Source organism: Lissotriton vulgaris, chromosome 5 (genome assembly GCF_964263255.1).
Source record: "Lissotriton vulgaris chromosome 5, aLisVul1.2, whole genome shotgun sequence".
Taxonomy (NCBI): Eukaryota; Metazoa; Chordata; class Amphibia; order Caudata; family Salamandridae; genus Lissotriton; species Lissotriton vulgaris.
In genome coordinates this window covers 176,658,703-176,678,066 of record NC_141693.1, presented here as the reverse complement: position 1 = coordinate 176,678,066, position 19,364 = coordinate 176,658,703, and the positions used below count along the sequence as shown (strand labels likewise).

At 46.5% G+C, this 19,364-nt stretch overlaps 1 protein-coding gene across 3 annotated transcripts in view; it reads right to left on the bottom strand.

Annotated features, from left to right (window-relative positions):
• TNC (tenascin C) overlaps positions 1–18,848 on the bottom strand; it is a 157,451-nt gene extending 138,603 nt beyond the window's left edge. For all 3 annotated transcript variants that reach the window (XM_086921101.1, XM_086921102.1, XM_086921103.1), the window contains exon 1: positions 18,529–18,848. The gene's annotated coding sequence lies outside the window, so the exon portion shown is untranslated. The remainder of the gene's footprint in view (positions 1–18,528) is intronic.
• Between the last annotated feature and the right edge of the window lie 516 nt (positions 18,849–19,364).

Here is a 19,364-nt window from a genome sequence, read left to right as displayed (position 1 = left end):
TCCTTGTCTGAGTTGGAATGAGTTGATGAAAAAAGATTGAAAGCACTATTGAAAATACTGCCAGAGGCGTAGAATCCATAGCTCAATTGTTCCCACCCCTTTTTGAGCTCTCTGTTGAAATATCATAAACAAGGTGGTATAGGGCATTGTGCTAGCTCTCTGTATTTTTTTTGACTACTTGACTAAGATGTTCGGTCCTTACCTTCCATCTAAAAGATTAAGCTCTGCAAACCATAGCATGCTGTCCATTCTGCCACAGGATATTGGAGGAAGGGGCTTTCCTGTGCAAGTATCATCCCTATGGAACTCCCACCCAATGCATCTAAGAATGGAAAGTAACTTTCTCAGATTCAAATAGTTGTTAAAATTGTTCCTATTCTCGCAGACAGATGGAGACAGACAGACAATTAACCTATATCCGCCTGCTAACTGCCTGCTTCTCATGCTTCATCTCTGGCCAGATGACAAATCAAGGTCAATTCTCAGACTATAGCATCTCTTCTTAAAGACTTTACAGTCTTGTTATCAGCAAGCATGGTTCTAATTGTAAACGACATGTCTGTTGTGAGATGGTTGGACTGATGTTTCTCACTCACAGCTCTCTGAAGCTACACCTTGGTGGTTATTAGCGCTTAAAAACTCAAGTAAAATAAGCACTGAATCCTGTGAAAGCAACAGATGAAAATGGTAGCTTGTTGTAGGCTATGATTCCATCGCATGCTGACAGAACTTTATACTGCATTCCAGAATACTTCATATCATCATCTGCATCATTCCTTCTGCTTGAGCGTGAATAGTTCGTGCCTCAATTGGTCAAATGTATTGTTCTGTGACAGTGTTGAAAACCAAAACTGATACTACAAATTGTTAAACCTCCTCATCCTGGCTACTGGATACATGAGATCATCCTCAAGAATACAAGGCAAAGAATGGAAGACATTAGTTCACAAAACCAGTTGACCAAGGGATAGATTCACAGGCGAGTAGCCGATACACAGGGTTTGTCTCAGAAGGACTGGTCCTTTTTATGAAAGTAACAAATTAGAATCCAGTGATGGCTGGATGAAGTGGAGACTGGGGGAACTAGCGCCCCATGAACCCTCTGCCTATCAATCGTCACTCAATCATGAAAGGGACTTCTGGTGTCTTTCTTCTCTTTCTTTGGTGAGTACAGAGAGAAATAGAACTTGTTCACTCTCTGGCCAATCACCACAAAGTGTTTCTTGTAGTTAGGGCAGAAATCCGGTCAAGGAGCTTTGCATAATCACAATATGTGTGGCATATAGGAGAAACACATAGTCCACCTACGAGCCCCACAACACTTTGTGTTCTGACAGAATGCAACACAGCAACTGTACACCCTTAGTGCGGCGCAATGTAGCGTAAGAAGGAATTCATCGACAATGAATGAGTAAGTTATCACAGGTCACAGGAGAGAAAAGAGACTCTTTCCACCCAGTCTGACTCTATTTCAAAAGAATATAATCAGATGGAAGTTACAAAAGTGGTTAAACTAACTTATATTCTTGACGTCATACTGGTTTTGAATAGTCTCAAAGATTCCAATAACAGAATGGTTCCAACTCAGTTTACCTGTTATTTACATATTTAGACTTTCTAAAAGCTGACCACATTCGAGAGATGGTTGCACGTCAGAATACCATACACAGAATATTGTCTGACAGTGGAGAAGTGCGGCTCAATGATTAGAGTGGCAGACCCTGATGCAGAGGTTTAGCCCGGGACCAGGGTTCAATTTCCCGCCTCGGCGGGTCTTGGGCTCAAAAATTCCATGGACCTGATAATTCTTGCCTCAGTGCCTATTCCAATCATGGAGTCCCACTCTGCACCTCTGGGCAATAGCTTGCTTAATCTCCACAATGGCCCACACAATGCTAAGGATGCCTGGCCTCCACCTTGGGGGTGCCCCGGAGTGGATGCCTCACAGGGAAAGCCAGGATGGGTTCCACAGCGGTATTCGTACAAGCGCTTTGAGACCCTTGCGGGTGAGTAGTGCGCTATACAAGTATCAATTTACATTTACATTTTACATAAATATCATCTCCTAACTAACGTCCACAGACATATCCTTCCAGCTGGGGTAGATTTGCAATTGTTGACTGTTGGGGTGGTGTTTCTGTAGACAGTATCAAGGATACGATATTTCTGCTTGTCGATATTTTGGTAAGTATGTTTAAGCCAGCAGGCTTAGTGAGATCTGAGCCCTGGGTTCCGCCCTGTCTTGGCGCTTCATATTATAACTTTCTTTGTAAGTTCAGAGATGGAAAATGAAATGATGAAGTGTGTGAGGGATCACCAGAATTTTTTCCTCAGTATTTACGCCCAGCCCTTCCATAGGCATATCTTCTTGGAAACCACTTGTTCCTGTTAGTTATTGGCTGCATCTCCTCACATACCTCAAACATGTCAAGAACAGGGCAAGGTGATGTCTTTTCCATTTAGAGGGTGAAATGGATCCCGCAGCAATGCTCAGCCAGTCCCCGGGGCGGCATTAGCATGGGACAATCCATGAAACAGTAGCCCTGAACAAATCACAGAAACAGCAGCGATGTGGGCTTCTCCGGCATCTGCTAACTTGCTGCTGTAGAGATTAATGTCCTAGGAAACCCCACTGGAGCTTCCAGTCGTTGCGCTTTTTCCCTTCAGACGCGCCCTGCAGTTCCAGCTTCTTTATTTGAGAATAAAGGGAAATTGGGACTTAAGATGGGAAACATGTGTTCATGGTCAGGCTGGAAAGATCAGGAATGAGGTGGGCTGATTGGGCAACACAGGGACATGCTCTGGATTTCTAATCATGAAAAAGTCTTTCAGATACATGCCAAAGATGACTAGCTGTTGCCGCCTTCCAAAAGTCCCAGGACAACGGGATTGGTCCAGCAGCTATCCTCACTTGACAATAGGTTTGAGAAAAGGATGAACTATTCCCAACTTCTGACCCGGAACTATGACCCAATGGCATGTGAAGTGATACTCCAGCAACCGAGCACAATAAATCTGTTGCAACCATCATTCGTTCTCAGATGAAGGTAACATGGAACCGCAGTCTCCTCTATGACTATGCAACCGCAGGACAGAGGGAAACCGCGCCTGGCCATTCTACTGGAGGGGGCCAGAGACAGGAGGCTGATTAAATGAGGTTCTGTGCTTCTGGTTGGTTTTGTAGTTTTTCTGCAGACTTCAGGAATCTACTATGCTAATGCTTGACTTTGAAGTGCTTGGGGAGAGTCAGAAGAAGCAAATGTTCTGGTCATCTCAGGGAGAAAAAACTGTGGCTTTTATCCCAGGAAAGATAAGAGGTTCTGATCTGATCCAACAGCTCCTGCCAGGAAGACCAGTCATTTTTTTCTCTGGGAGGGGGCAGGATTTGGAGACTTGTGTTTGGAATTTCCTAGTCTCAGCAAAGGAAGCCTACTTCTGAATACTGTCAAAACAAATATAGAAATCCCAGAAGACTTTCCTAAGTCCAACAGTAATAGTTACAGTAACAATCGGACTGTTCAACGCTGCCTTGGATTTGTCCAGAGACAGAGATGTTTCCTGTTCTGTGTCATATTCGCTAGCAGCTCACCTGCTGCTGCATTGAAGAGATAAGTAAATATAGGAATATAGCAAAATAGGCATACTTATTCAGTTTTCTAAATTCTGGACATTTGGTTCTCTACTGAGGTAAAATCAATGGCCTCATTTCTTGGCAGTGTTGAAAAATATGTTTTCATCTCTACAAACATGGTAGGCTGTTAGGAGGTTTTAATAGTTCCCAGATGCTTTAACACTTATATCAATGATTTGTTGTGTCTTCTGTTGCCTCTGATACTAGATTTATGTAAAGCAAAGGGCACGTCCACAGAACTGCATCCAACTTAATGCTCATTCCTGGCTCCAAAATCTGTGTCTCTTGCTTTGCATCTCATTTGATGACACTAGAACTTTGAGGTAATAGCATTGTCATCATTAATGCTTGTGGTTCTACAGCTGCATATTCTCAATCTTGGACCCCTCTGTGTGCTTACATATTTTTTTGCGAAAGGTCCTCTTTCTTGGTGGCTGAGATATCCACTTAGCAGCTAGTGTAATGTAAAATATTTTTTTTTTACAGATATCCCTTTGCCACTAAGAATTAACTCTTTCAGTTCCAGGGCTTTTTCCTGTGCTTTCCTTGACTTTTTTTTTGCCTTTAGTCCGGTGCCCCTTTAGAGTTGTCACAGTTTTGTTCTATCCCTGGTGATATTGGGCCCGATTATGACTTTGGCAGGGAGGTGTCAGGTCCGCCCTGCCGCCGCACCACCAAAGCCATCGTCAGACCGCCCGCCAGATTCGGAGTTTCTACCTGTCTGGTGGACTGGGTTTTTGCGTTCCCACGGCGGTGCCTCCGAAAATGGGAACCGTAATAGGAATGCCAAAAATGGCAGGGACTGTAAAGTCCATTTCGTGCAGGAACTGGGGTGCACGCACACATCAGGGAACATTTTGTGGCTCTGTGTGTGCATCCCCATGCGGAGGAGGCACCATGGGGCCCTTTATTTCCTCCTTTGTTTCCTCTCTTCCACAGTGTTCATGGAGGAGGAATCTTCATGTCACTGTCGGTGGAGAGGAAACTCGGAATATGCTTGGTGGGGCTACAAAGCATATAACAGCCTCCCGATTTCCTCCACACCACCAGTGAATGGCGAGTCTCTGGCAGCTGCGGCGGGGCTCTGGCAGTCACACTACCCGACTCATAATATGACGGTGGCGAGACCGCCACTTCTGCGCCCCAGCGAGTCAGGCAGTCCATGGGCCTCCAGACTCATAATCTGGCCTATCATGTGTAGGTGTCACCGCAGAATTGTAAGCAATGGGTCCCTGCAAGTCTCTCTGAGCCTTCTGTTAATAGTAGGCTGCCAAAGGCTTGAAAGTAAGATTTGAATAATTTATGATTTTCAATGTTCAGATTATTTTGTCCTCAGGTTCACCTTTTCGTTACCTCTAGGACCCTTAAATGCAAAATCAGCGTTGCATCCACCTCAAAATATGACTTGTTTCGGGCCTCCAGGAATCTATCCCCTTTAATTCTCTTTGCAAAATCTGAGTCCTTGTACTTCGAGGAAGGCCTGACTACCCCCAAGAAAGGACCTCTAGAGGGCTGATATGTGATGGATGGCTGCATTCGTACTTGGCAGCACTAACCCCCGCTTTCCAAGAATAAATAGTAAAACCTAAATGTCCTCAGGCTGTTCGCACGTTGCGCCGCTCCGGCCGGGGTTTCTCATAACTTGGCAGGAGCTGAGATTAGCCCCATCGGAGGCCCAGTGGAAGCAGATGCACAATCAGTGGTTTGTGAGCCTGAGGAAGCCCTTGGTGGCTGAGTCAACTCTGAAAGAATCAACCCATTGAGCGTCACAAGGGAATCCTACCCCACACACAATGCGCATGGCGTGAGCACAGGCTCCATTTGTTCCCAGCTATAAACATGAATATGCAACTTATCCTCATTACTGATGGTTCACAGGAATAAAACAATATTGTAGAAATTAAAAAAAGACCCTTGTGGAGGAGGACGGAGGGAGGAAACGCCGGTCACTGGGGCCCAAGGGTGCATGGCGTAAGGAGGGAGCAGAAAAAACGAATTTTCTAGCCGCAATTTCCATTAACAACTCAGTGAAGTTTGATAACAGAAAGCCTGCATAAGGTCCCACAACTATGTGGCATTACAGGCTTTGCACTTCTTTCTCTTTGAGTAGCATGAATTCCGATTGGCTCCCACCCTCAAGAGCTTGGAATGCTGATTGGCTCGCACCCTCAAGAGCTTGGAATGCCGATTGGCTCCCACCCTCAAGAGCTTGTCATCAGGGCTGGCATCGAGAGTGCCCATGGCTGACCATGACCTGTGAGAAATGTCTATTCCCTAATATGAAAGACAGGATGGGATGTTCTGGCATGGGCGTTCCTTCATTTAGAAAAATCAATTATTTGGGATTCTTTATCATTGGGACCCTCAGGAGACCTGCTATTCAAAGATTAAAGAATGGAGGTAGGTAGACACTTAACACGGGAAATTCCTAATGTTGGAGGAAAAGGCCCTGGATTTTAAAATGCCAATGCTACTCTATGCAAAAGAAATAACTGGTCAATGTGTCCTTCTATATGTGGATTTGTAAAAGAAAGCTGCACTGATCTGGGATCAATACTCCCTCAAAGAAAATGAAATGAAAAAGCATTTCTCTCTCTGGCTGCTTCTACAGCATTCCCTAGTAACTTCTCTCCAATTTTTGAGTTCTCTGCGTCCTGCCATTGGGGAGAAGAAATTCCTTTCAGCCCTCCACTCCAGCTCAAGCATTACAGTGTAAGTCGCTGGTGTCATCACCAGCTCAGCATCTCAGTTTCTCTATGGGACCCTCCTTTTGCAACATTTTTACTTTTGGGGAATGCTAGATCTATCTTCAGCTATCTCGGGGCCCCAAACACCTCCAAGTCTAAGAGAAAGGAGTGGACCCCCTGGCCCTGGCAAGAGGACTAAAGCTTACTAGGTTTCTTCCTTCACTGCATACACTACCTTTAGTAAGACATGGAATTGGAATCTATAAGCATGTACGGATTTTTGCAAAAATGGAGGCGGGTCACACATTTCAGCAGACAAAAGGGAGGAGAAGATGGGATTTACACAAGAAGGTTGAATGGGGAGTATAGACTCAAGCGACGAGAAGGTACACAAGTGCAGGATATTTTGTAACATTGAAAAGAAAGGTGTTGAGATTACTCACAATAAGAGACTGAAGTATTCAGACAACAGTGTTGACAGGAAAAATACTAATGAGTATTCTGAGTAGCATTCTCTTCATAGAGCTTAAAGTCCTAGGGAACTCATTAGTAGACTATGGAGATATTTGCTTATCACATAAATTGCCTTACTCACGCGTGGAGCTCTGGGTGCACAGAGCGCCTGAAGTGGTGTGCTGATGACCTCATGATGCAGATTGTGTGACCTCATGATGCAGATTGTGTGACCTCATGATGCAGATTGTGGGACCTCATGATGCAGATTGTGTGACCTCATGATGCAGATTGTGTGACCTCATGATGCAGATTGTGTGACCTCATGATGCAGATTGTGTGACCTCATGATGCAGATTGTGGGACCTCATGATGCAGATTGTGTGACCTCATGATGCAGATTGTGGGACCTCATGATGCAGATTGTGTGACCTCATGATGCAGATTGTGGGACCTCATGATGCAGATTGTGTGACCTCATGATGCAGATTGTGTGACCTCATGATGCAGATTGTGTGACCTCATGATGCAGATTGTGTGACCTCATGATGCAGATTGTGGGACCTCATGATGCAGATTGTGTGACCTCATGATGCAGATTGTGGGACCTCATGATGCAGATTGTGTGACCTCATGATGCAGATTGTGGGACCTCATGATGCAGATTGTGTGACCTCATGATGCAGATTGTGGGGGTGATATTGGGCATGTACAACATCACTCTGTGTTGAGTTGATTGTTCTCCAGTGTTTAGCAATTTGGTTGTTTTATATTCAAATCGTAGAAATGTGGTGGATATTCGTCACACTATCAACTATTGGTATTCGCGAACAGCACGTTAACCTTTAACGCAACCCAGATGGGCTTCATATAATCACCAAGGAGCAAGCCTCGCCGAACCATGGAAGGCCCCACATCACAGCTCTTTCTGAGCTAATGAACTGCTCCTCAGAGAGCCTGTGGGGTCTCATTTTTCCCCTGCTGTTTATTTCTCTCTTGACCATGTCTGGGAACCATCATGGAAGTTAGGCTCAGTGCGGGGCTTCCTGTTAAAAGGTAATGGCAGATAATCAGCATGATGATTGCAACTGTGTAAGCAGGCCTGGAAGGAGCAAGCATGGGGCCGCCGCTGCTGACTGGGTGTGGAGTGCATGATCTTCTCCCAAATAGAGACATGTATATGTTATGTAATGTTAACTACACATATAAAGCGCATGGCTGCCCCAGCAACGAGGCGTCCTCACGCTAGATCTAACAGAAGCAGACAGGGGAGGAAGTTAAGCTGAAGATTAGAAAAAAAGCCATGTGTACATATATATATACCCATCCATCCATCTATTCAACCCGGGCATATGTCCTCTGACCGACATATTGCTACCTACCCTTTCTTCCATCCAACAATTCATCCATTCATCAGTCGGTACTCTGGGACAGAGCACATAAACAGAAGAGATGGTCCAGTCTCTGGGACTGACAGTTTGGTGCAGACTCTGGGATGGGGCATCTATCAAACTTCATGGACAACAGATGTTATTAAGATTCTGGTGTGCAGGTTTTGGTCATGAATCGAGAACCTGATACGTGGGCAGGAGAAAGAGCCAGAGCATAATGTCAGGACTCTGCGAAGGGTAGATGGTCATGGATCAGTGGTGAAGTATGCCATCAAGACTCAAGCACAGGAGATAAGGTTAGAAAATGGAGGAATGAAACGTGGTATTGGGTCAGTGCAGAGACGCCATTCAGAATCTGGGGCAAGATATATTGTAAGGACTGTGGGAAGGGTTATGTAGTTAAGACTAAAGGGAAGGGAATATCATCATGACTACAGGACAGAAAATGTGGTCAGGGCCCTAGGGCAGCAGGCATTTATGGTCAAGGCCATGGGACATAAGATGTGGTCATTACTTTGAGACATCAGGTCTCAAGAACAGTAGATGTTCACAATATTCAGAGACAGGAGTGAGTTGATGTCAGGGCCCTGTGACAAAAGGCTCGGTGGACTCAAGCCCACAGTTCTCAGAAACAGGGCCAAAGATATGTGGACTTGGTTTATTGAAATCTACAACAAGAAAAATGGTCCCTTCCAAAGCAAGTGCTATATAAATAGTAAAACACAGAAATGCAATTATGTTTACGTTTGTAAGCTCCAAATGGAGATGAAATCACTTAATTTAACAAACAATATGTATGAACCATGAGAGTGAAAAAATAAGTGGACAGAAAGAACGAAGGAAATCATGAGATTTCCAAACCTCAGGCCTATTATATTTGTGTGGCTAAAAACAAACAAAAAAATCAATAAGCCACATTGGCAAAGTATCTTTGCTCATAAAACTTCAAAATAAACAAGTAAAGTCGAGACACTTAAGTGTCTTGACATTACTTGTTTATTTTGGAGCTTACAAACTTAGACATCATTGCATTTTTGGGTTTTTTGTTTGTATAGCACTTGTTTTGGAAGGGACCTTTGTACTTGTTAAAGGTACTTCCACTCTAGGTCCCTTTGACTTTCAGGGTTTCCTTGTGTCTTTGGAACATGGTACATTGATAGCAGATTTCAAAAGGAGTCTGTGACAGTAGACGTGTTAAGAATCATAGGAAAGAGGCTAAGGCCAAGGCTTGGGAAAATTGGACAGGTACTCAAGGTCAGCATATGCCATGAATAAGACCCAAGCGAGCTCAACACATGGAAAGGGGGGGTTCAGAACTCAAAGACATGAGATTCAGTCAGAATCAGTGCTTCATTTGTGCTGGTGGTTGCTTGGTGAGAACCAGGAATTATTTGCCATCATCAGACTTTGACTCAGCCCAAAAGAGTGAAAATAATTAAAGTAAGAATGAAGGGGGAGAATGATGGAGAAACTGCGAAAATGGAAAAAGATAGAATGAAAAAGAAACTCCAAGAGTAAGATAAATGTACTGAAGTGTAAAGTGACGGAAGAAAAACGCATGGAATGAACTCAAACTAGGTAGCATTAGCATTCGGTCAGCTCCGGAGAAAAGCTTCAGGAAACAACAGCTATTTGTTTATTTATTTATTGGTTGAGTTTGGCAAAGTAAGAACTGTTCAAAATTCAAGGACAGGAGCTGTAGTGCAACCTTCGTAAAAAGGGATTTGGTTTGGTTTCAAAGAAGGTTATATGGTTGGATTCCATGGACAGGTGATGTTGCCAAAGGCTTTGAATCAGGGGTTCTATGCATGGCTCAGTGACTGAGATGCAGTCAGTAGAGTAGGGCAGGAAGTGTGATCATGGCTTGTTACAGATGCTGTGATCAGGACTCATATGCAGGAGAAGTGGCAGATATCAAGACCAGGGTGATGTGTGATCTATCAGTTGAGAGGTAGCCTGGAGATTCAGGAAACCTCACTTTTAGTCTTGACATTTCCTAGTTGACAAATTGAGGGATCCTCGGCCAATCTCCCGGGATCCTTATGCATCAAATGAACTACATGGCAAAGTTGGGAACCCTTAGAACAGGCTAACTGCAGTATTAAACACTGCGGGTAAACTGGCTGTTTGCTTTCAGAGTGTGTTTGCCCTGTGTACAGAGCTCACCATACTGAAGAACTTACATAAGAGTCTGTGCATTATTAGGTTGCAACCTACATCTTAGGGACTTTCAGAAAATTAATTTGGGAATGCATCCTCCCCATTTAGTACCATTGGCTTTGTGGTTTGTAACTTACATTTTCTGGCTTTCTATTTGCTGGCTTTATTTGCTTTAGACTAGCCATGTTCACTCTGTCCCTCCCATTGCCTAAACCATGTTTACTGTATTCTTCCACAAACTCCCTTTCTGTAAACAGACCTTTACATCTTGTTCTGAACTTGTCACATTTGCTGTGCACTCAAATATCAAGGTCAAATGTTAAGCGCTGTCTTTGGATTGTGCTTGGTTACTTTTCTTTCTCTGACTTCAAAGTGAGAGGATTTATGAGAAAATCTTGCTAGATGCTGGGGCTAGGAAAGAGGTTTGGCTAGCACATGACAACATTCAAATGAACTGTGTAAGTATTTATTTATTTAAGACTTGTAATGCGCATGGCTGCCACAGCAACAAGGCGTCCCAGCACATATTTCAGAACATATCAGAATTAGGAACACAATTGAAGCACATTTTGGGTTATTTCTGAAGTGTGTTGAAACCAAATACTTTAATATGATCAAAACACTTCATTACACTAGATGATGCAATTTCCACACATTTTTGTTTGTGCACTCTATAGTTGTATTAGTAAAACTGCATGTCTGGGAATGTAATGGTCATTTAAACTGAAAATGTGTTGTCTGTTATGGCAGTGCACTTCCAAACCATGCATACTCCTCTCAATGCCACTCCACTCTACCCTGTACCACTCTACTCTATGCCAAAGCACTCAGCGCCACTCTACTCTACGCCACTGAACTCTTCGCCACTGCAATCTACACCACTCCAGTCTAGGCCACACCAATCGACTCTGCACAATTCCAATCTACACCACTGTACAATACACCACTCTGTAACACTGCATTCTATGCCACTGCACTCTATGCCCCTGCACTTTATGTCAATACACTCTACGAATATGCACTTTACTCTGTAAAACTCAACTCTATGCCCCTGCACTCTTTGCCAATCCACTGTATGCCACATTAATCTGTTCTGCACCACGGCATTCTATGCCACTGTACTCTATACCACTTTACTATGCACCATTACACTCTGCGCCACTCTACGTAGTTGTACTCTACCCTGCACCACTCCACTCTATGTCACTTCCCTCTACTCTGAAACAATTTACTCTATGCAACTGCACTCTTTGCCACTCTACTCCACTCTGCATCATGTCCTCTATGCCACTGCACTCTAGGCCACTGCGCTCTTCTCAGCATCACTATTCTCTACACCACTGCTCTCTCCACATATCTACTCCAGGTTACACCACTGCACTTTGACACTCTACTCTGCAACAATGCACTCTCTGTCACTGACCTCTACGCCATTCTACTCTGCACAACTTCACTCTACACTACTCCACTGCACTCTATGCCACTAGACGCTAAGGCACTATACTCTACTCTGCACCCCCCTGTACTGCTCTACTCTGCACCCCTGTATGTCACTGCACTTTATGCCAATCAACTCTATTCTACAACCTTTGCCACTGCACTCAATGCCACTCGACTCTACTCTGCACGACTGCTCTCTGTATCACGCGACTCTACCTCCCTCCACTCTGCCCCACTCTACACCACTGTACTCCACACCACCCTACTCTATGCCACTGCAGTCTGCACCACTCTCTTCTGTGCCAATGTACTCTATGCGACGCTACTCTATGCTAATCTCTGCGCCACTCCACTCTCCTATGCACCTTTCTAAACTACGCCACTGCATTCTACAATGCTGCATTAAATGCCGCTGAATTCAGTGACATTACACTCAATGCCACAGCACTCTACACCACTATACTCTGCAACACCCTATGTCAATGCACTCTGCAATAGCCCACTCTACTCTATGCCACTCCAGTGTATGCCATTATATGCAACTGCACACTATGTCACACCAATACAAAACACTGTCTCCCCCTCCACTCTACTCCAAAGTTTGCCATTCCATGCAACTCTCCTCTACTCTACTAACTTTTAAGTCATGCTGAACAGCAGACAAGCTGGTGTACAACATGGCTAAAAAACATTGGCAAAACCCATTGTTCTTGCATAGGGGAAACCTATTGGCTTTGCCAATGCTTGTTTAAAGAGTCTTGCTCGCTGTGGTGCATGTTAACAGTGTCCGTTTCATGCATGGCACAAGAGTGTTCTTTCCCGAATACACACAGTTGCCACCAACAACGCCCTTAGGTCTTGGGCGTTGGACAGCAAGGGCCCCACCCGCAGGGTGGTGTCACCAGGAGAGAAAAGAACGGAACCCTATGCTCTCCAGGATGACAAGGACACAAAGCACGGATGAAAGGAGGAGTCTGGGGAGGCGCAGCCACATGCTGCCTGCCTTGTGCTTAATGACAGGGGAGGGGCCCGAACTATCTACTCTTTATGAAGCTCCATTCAGAAGAGGACGGCCCCTGAGTTATTGCCTCGTCTCCTCCCATTACAAGGTCACACGGTGACTCACAATGGCTCTATAGGACGCCAGAAGCCATTAGTATTTCCTGGAGTGAACTCTGACCTTTGTTTTCGTTATCACTACTGAATTCCTCACACGGATGCTTAGGAACCCTGGAGATATAAGGCCCTCGGATGTGACATTACCCAAGCCGTCGAATTAACTTAAACTGAAAACGTGAATCCTTGACCCAGCTGGGGATGGCTCCAGTGGCGACATTCAAAATATGATGATGTCTGGCGTGTGCCAGGAGCTTGAGATTTCACCAAATGTACATGTGCAGTGGGCATACTTGCAGACCTTTGTGCTAGACCTCTTGCTCCATTGGTCGATAGTGTGTCAATCACATTATTCTTTCACCTACTGCAGCACGGGCAATGGACCCGCCCACTTCAGCAACTGTCTGACTTCTCTGTGAGTGGCAGCTGCCCTTTAGCATGGAGCACACCCACATAGAAAGTAAACATCGAACAGCTGTGATATGTCAGTGTAATTCACCTGGCCTGAACAGAAGAACGCAGCTTAACTTGCAGATTTCTCTATAGAATTCCCATGGAGGCACCATTTAGTCACTTTTCTATTGAAATATGTTGCCTTTTCACAGAGCAAGAGAAAGTACAGCCCTTTCATATCTTTGTTTTTCTAGTCCGACCATAGTCAGTATTTTTCAAGTGTAATGTCTCAAGCTTGACGGGAGGTTGTTGGGTTCCTCGTTCTACGGTCAAATTAAGTACAGCTCTAAAACAGTACCCACCCTGGAGCTAGAGGGGTGCATTAAATGCCTGAAACTCCAAGATAAACCTTGGATTGACCTTGGCAGGTCTGCACTCCATCTTCCACACCCATCTCTCCAATCCTCCACATCCCATCCTTGTCATCCCTCAACACTCTGCCCTTTCTTTCCCCACCTTTCCATCCTAACACTAGCCACGCCTTCCCCGCCTGCCTCTTCCCTCCTCCCACCCCCGCCACACGCTCTGAGTTTATCTTCTGTGCTGAGATGCTCTCTGTCTCCGGGTACCACTTTCTAGACACCTTGAGCCAGGCTGCCACATTCAGCTCGCGCCGGCAGCATCTCCAGCCGACCATTGCTCTGCATAGTCTACAACCTGGAGCTCTCTGTCCACCAGTGTCTGTGGCCTTCACAGAGGAGGAGTTGAGGCAGCCCTTGTCTGCTGCTCAACTAACTGAACACAACGTCGGTGTACAGAGGGGCGAGGCACATCCTCAGTTGAATCACTCGTAGCGTTTTATAGTTTTACATAGCGCTTGCCTCCCCTCGGGAGGCGTTAAAGCGCTCTGCGGATGGGCATCAGCTCCACCTTGGAGGCCAGAGTTCATCTGTAGTGTTGGCTGTAACTGTTGCAGCTAGTCAGCGTTATTGGAGATGGGTTATGGGTTATGGGTTATGTGCATGCGATGTCTATTGTGGAGGTGGTTTGTTGTTGATGGTGGGTATTGACGGAGATGCTTCAATGGCTAAGAAGAGCACACTCACTGCTCTGCACGATTCGACTTTCACGAAGGTTGACGAGAGAAGTGACCGGCGCTAGTACACGAGAAAGCACATACCATAAGACAGTATATTGCCATGGTTGATCAGTAAAACTAAGTAGAAGCCTTCAGACAACAGGGCAGTGAGGGGAAGGTATAACTTGTGAAATACAGCCCGTATCCTGGAATCCAGATGGCTCAGTGGGGTCTAACCTGCACGGCCTATTACGTCATTCGAGCAATGTAAAAGTCATCTACATTGACGAACTGGTGCTGAAATGATATTGGCGCCGACTGACAATTGCATTGGAGGACTGGTCGGTTGGTGGAAATGCGTTTTTCACCCTGGTCGGTAGGTGTAAATGTAGGCGCTATGCTGCCGTCCGCCTCTGCAGAGTTCTCTAATCCAGCCCGTAGGGTCTGTCCGTATGGAACCAATTTCTGCTCGAACGCCGCTCCCCTGCCATGCCACATGGAAGCGTTTCTCGTAATTTAGCCCTCGCCGTATTAAACACATATTTCCACATTAGCAGCCTTCCTCACTAGGAAAGTAGGGGCTGTGTTAAGAGCTTCGTCCTCGTGAAAACTTAAAGCTCATTTCCCCAATAGCAGTGCAAGCCTTCCCCTCTACAACCACCTCACAGGACGTTTGCTAATGACATCATTCCGCACTCTAGCGCCTCACTCCTACTGGAATGCCTTTCTGCTCTAAGCACATTCCCGAGAGTACTATTTTCGCGCAGGACAGGGGGCGCCTTCTGGAAGTAATTCCCGCTGCACACACACATGCCTTTGTTAAGACCCTCCTGCCACACAGTGGGTTCCGCTCCGAGTAACTGCTGCAGCTTCGCTTGTAAAAACATTTTTTTCCATTTTAAATAAATACACGCGTCTGTGAATGTAATTGTGTGTGGGGAGGGGCAGGCGGTTATTAATCATAAAACATTGGCAAGAACGTTGTAATTATTGGCAAATCATTCCGAACGGGTGCCACACATGATGAATGTCTTCTGGCTGACGACGTTGTAAAGTATTTAAGGTACACACTGTAGCGCCGCGTTACTCGTGCGAAGGAAACGCTTTAGAGCACAGCAGCGTAGGAGATGGACCGCATCTGTTCAAACAACGCTACTGTAGTGTGCAGCTGCAGCACAGACCTCCAGCGGGGGACATCTGGCACCGCCAGAGAGGTATGTGTTGTGTGCAGTGCTCAGTGCACACACACACAACCTTGCACCTAGAATGTTCCTCTTGTCCGTGCACATGCATCTGACTTTCCCTGGGTTGCACAGAAGTCTTTGCAATCAGACCCTGCATTTTCTATGTTGTTGGCACGCGCTCCCACACACATACATCACACCGACCCACACACCTGGTGCACCAAGTCTGTTCACGCGCATTCACCCACGCAGATGGCGTTCTGTCTGGTTCCGATAATAGCATCCTTGAGCACTCACCCAACACTTGCGTTTCACGAGTGTGTGCACTTACAGCATGCCGCCTTCGGACTCTTAACAAGTGTGTGCCTGCTTAGGCGGCGTGCGTGACCTGCCATAATTGTGCAGAGCATTCTTTCAAGTCGCCACCCGACATACTAGTAGAAATGGAAGGAAGGGAGCCATTACGCGGAAGCGTGTGAGTAACAGCCAGTGTGCACTAAACTATTCATCTGTTGCAGCCTCGGGCGGTAGAAGACGCAAGCCGTTCATTGGCTGACTCTAAATAGGCTCTAGCCTTAGTTTAAGACGGGCACACACTCGCCATCCCTGGTTACACAAGAGCATGCACGAGGAACCACACATCTTGTGTTTTCGTAAGGGAGTTTCTTGCATTGTTGGAGAGATTCTATTCAGACCAGTGGCACGGTGAGATGTTTAATAAATGCCTATATGTCCACACATCTTGCGTGAGTGTGAAAACACACCCCAAGCATCCTTCGGGGGTTCGATGATGTGTGCCGACACAGGTGGAGTCAAGGGGTACTCCCCTCATCCGTCATTACATCTAGACTGATTGTGCACACACCTGCGTTCCGGGGTTGTCTATGAGGCTGTTCTCGCTCACTTTGCACCCATGAATGATTCTTTAGGAGTATACGCTCACCCGCTCATTATAATTCCTTTGTTCACAAGAGGGTGAACCCCGCCCAGCATCAGCCGCTTGCACCGAACACTCTGCCTCCCCTCTGCCCCGAGCGTGCGGGTGTATGAGCGCTCCCCTCGGTTCTCGTGAGTGAACGCTCATCGCGTGAGAATCCTGGTGCAACGTATGAGTCGGTGAGTTCACAACTGCCATGGAGAGTGTGTACTCACACAATCAGCCACCCAATGCTCTTCATGTGTGCGTTCTCACACGCCCTGCATCGTGCCATTCACACCTGAAATCTTCTGTGGCTGTCACGTGTGCGTGCTCTTACACAAAACACCCCCAAATCCTCTGTGGGTGAGCCCTGCATACATACACCCGCCTAGAGTCATTTCTGTGTGAACAAACACATTTACCGTTGTTAACGAGTGTGTTCACACACATTGGCATCCCATTGTGCTCGGAGTGTGTGTTCATACACAAAAAGTCCGTGTTTCCACGAGCATGAGGTCACGTCACACTATCATCCGAGAGGCTCCTCAACCGAAACGTGAGCTCACACCCTGCACACCCACGAGTCTGTAGTGACTGCATGTTCACGCTGAGCACATACGAGTGTTTGTTCACGCTCAACATACAAGGGCATGCAGTGAGTGTCTATTGACAAGCTGAGCATCTACACATACTTAACGAGTGTGTAATCACACAAAGACACCAAAGAGCCCATTGTGAGTGAATACTCAAAAGAGTTTGCACTGAGTGTATGAGACACACTGATGTTGTTAATTAGGGTGTTCACACAATAAGCATCTAAAAGCCCATATAATGAGTGTGAGTTCACGAGTTGCACATCCACAGCACACTGTACACCAGCAGGCTCACCTAGTGAACATTCCATTGTTCTTGGGTGTGTATTCACACACGATCACCTCCGTGTTCTCTTCCCACATACTCAAAACCAATACAAATACTGTGGTCCAGAGTTGAACATACTAGTGTTCTCTGCAAGTGAGTGCTCGTGCACACACACGCGCGCTCACGAGCGCAAAGCAAGAAGCCTAAGAGCCCCTCGTGACTGTGCGTTAAGGACCAGGTAGAACCCCTCCGCGCGCCGCACCCCTTGTCTATCACTCGCCTTACAAGGTATGCCAGCCCAGCCTCACTGCCAGCGCAGGCTACAGTAAAACACCACTCGAACGGAGCTCGGCGCGCGGCTGCACTTTGCTGAAGTGGCACTTGTCGTTGCCAGGGCAGCTGTTTGTGCAGACGGAGCCCCGAGCCTGGGGACTGTCACCTGTCTAAAGGGAGGTCACTCGCCAGCGCCTCGTGCTTTTCTTTAATAGCAGCAAAGAATTATTTAAAATACCCCCTCCTACCCACATAGACCTCCATCCTTGTTTTATAGGTTTAAAGAAAAACAGCAGGTGCAAGTCACTAAGTGCAAGGAACTGACACCGTCGTTGAACAACAAAGAGAGGGCATCGAGGCACATGACCAATATAGCAGGCTACGGCATCCCCTGTTCAGCTCACCAGAAGAGGCTCGAAGGGAGGCGGGGGGGGGGGGGGGGGACACATCTCAGCGGCATGTAACGAACACAGACAGGCTCATTAGGAGCAATGAAACCCAAGGCTACTGTTACCCCCTCGCTGGTCTCTAAAAGATTAATGTCGCAGGCAAAGCACGCTGTTAAAACCATCTCTGCTGAAAGGTGGCTGGGTGGAGAGGTCGAAACAGGAGAAGGTGTGATAAGTGGCTAAGGTTTTGGTTGCGAGGCAAAGAGAAGGGAGTTAAAATCCCAAAATCACCATTTGAATAAACTGTGTGATCTTGGGCAAATTGCTTCACCTCTCTGAATAGGCGGTCTTAACGGCTATTACACCGCTAAATTAAAATCGAACTAAGCAAAAGTAATGTGGACCACATAAGACCTATCCTAGTCACATCTCCACCTGCTCATTGGAACAAAGCAGTGTGTACCTGCAAGCTAGAATGAATAGTCCACACTTAAACTGTTGGGTTATCTCCACAGTATGTCAATTCCATTGAATGCAGGTATCGCTGCCTTACCTGGCACGTGCACCCGACTCAGCTCCGATTGTCACGAGGCTCCATCACACACCTGGCTCGAGGAGGCTTGCGGTGACGCGGTCCCTCAGTGGCTCTGCCTCCCAGTGGAAGGTGTGCGCGCGAGGGCAGGGGGGTGCGCGAGGCGAGCGCGAGGGGCGCTGCTTGATGTTAAGGCAATGTGTGGCGAGCCCGGCAGCCCCTGCAGGGCTTATATAGCTGCGCTTTGAGCCCCGTGTCTCCCTCGCTGCCTTGTAATGGGACGCCTGGAGGCCAGCTTTTCATTAGAGGAGCAACCTCTTGTTAGAGCTGCTCCGGCTTGTAAGAGACAGAGGGAGGAGGCGGGAGGGAGGGAAAGGAGGGAGAGGGAAGGCGAAGGAGAGGGGGAGAGTGACAGGCACACAAAAGTGTTTCACTTACAGAAGGAAGGCCTTGTAAGGCTGCAGAAATCCGGGTTCCTGTGGAAGACCCAAGTGAGTCAGTTGCAAGGAGGTGACACAGCCGGGGGGAATGCCTTCTGTTCTCTGTTGCACAGTAATGTCCTTTCAATATTAATTATGATACATTTTGGAGCTTGGTGCATCAGAGCCTGTGGAAATATCAGACTACCGCGCTTTGCATTCTGTCTGAGGCAGTGTAAGATGTAGAGGTGCTGGAACAATATTCGTTATGGGGTGCTGAAATCATGAATTTTAAATCAGGAAACGTGACCAAGGTATCTCCGCCCTAAAGCGCCTTGAAGCTTGGAGCGCTGTTGCACTAACACACCTCACCTTTTGTTCTACGCCCACTAAATCATTATAGAAGGAAGCTCAGTGTGACATGGGAGGTCTGATTTT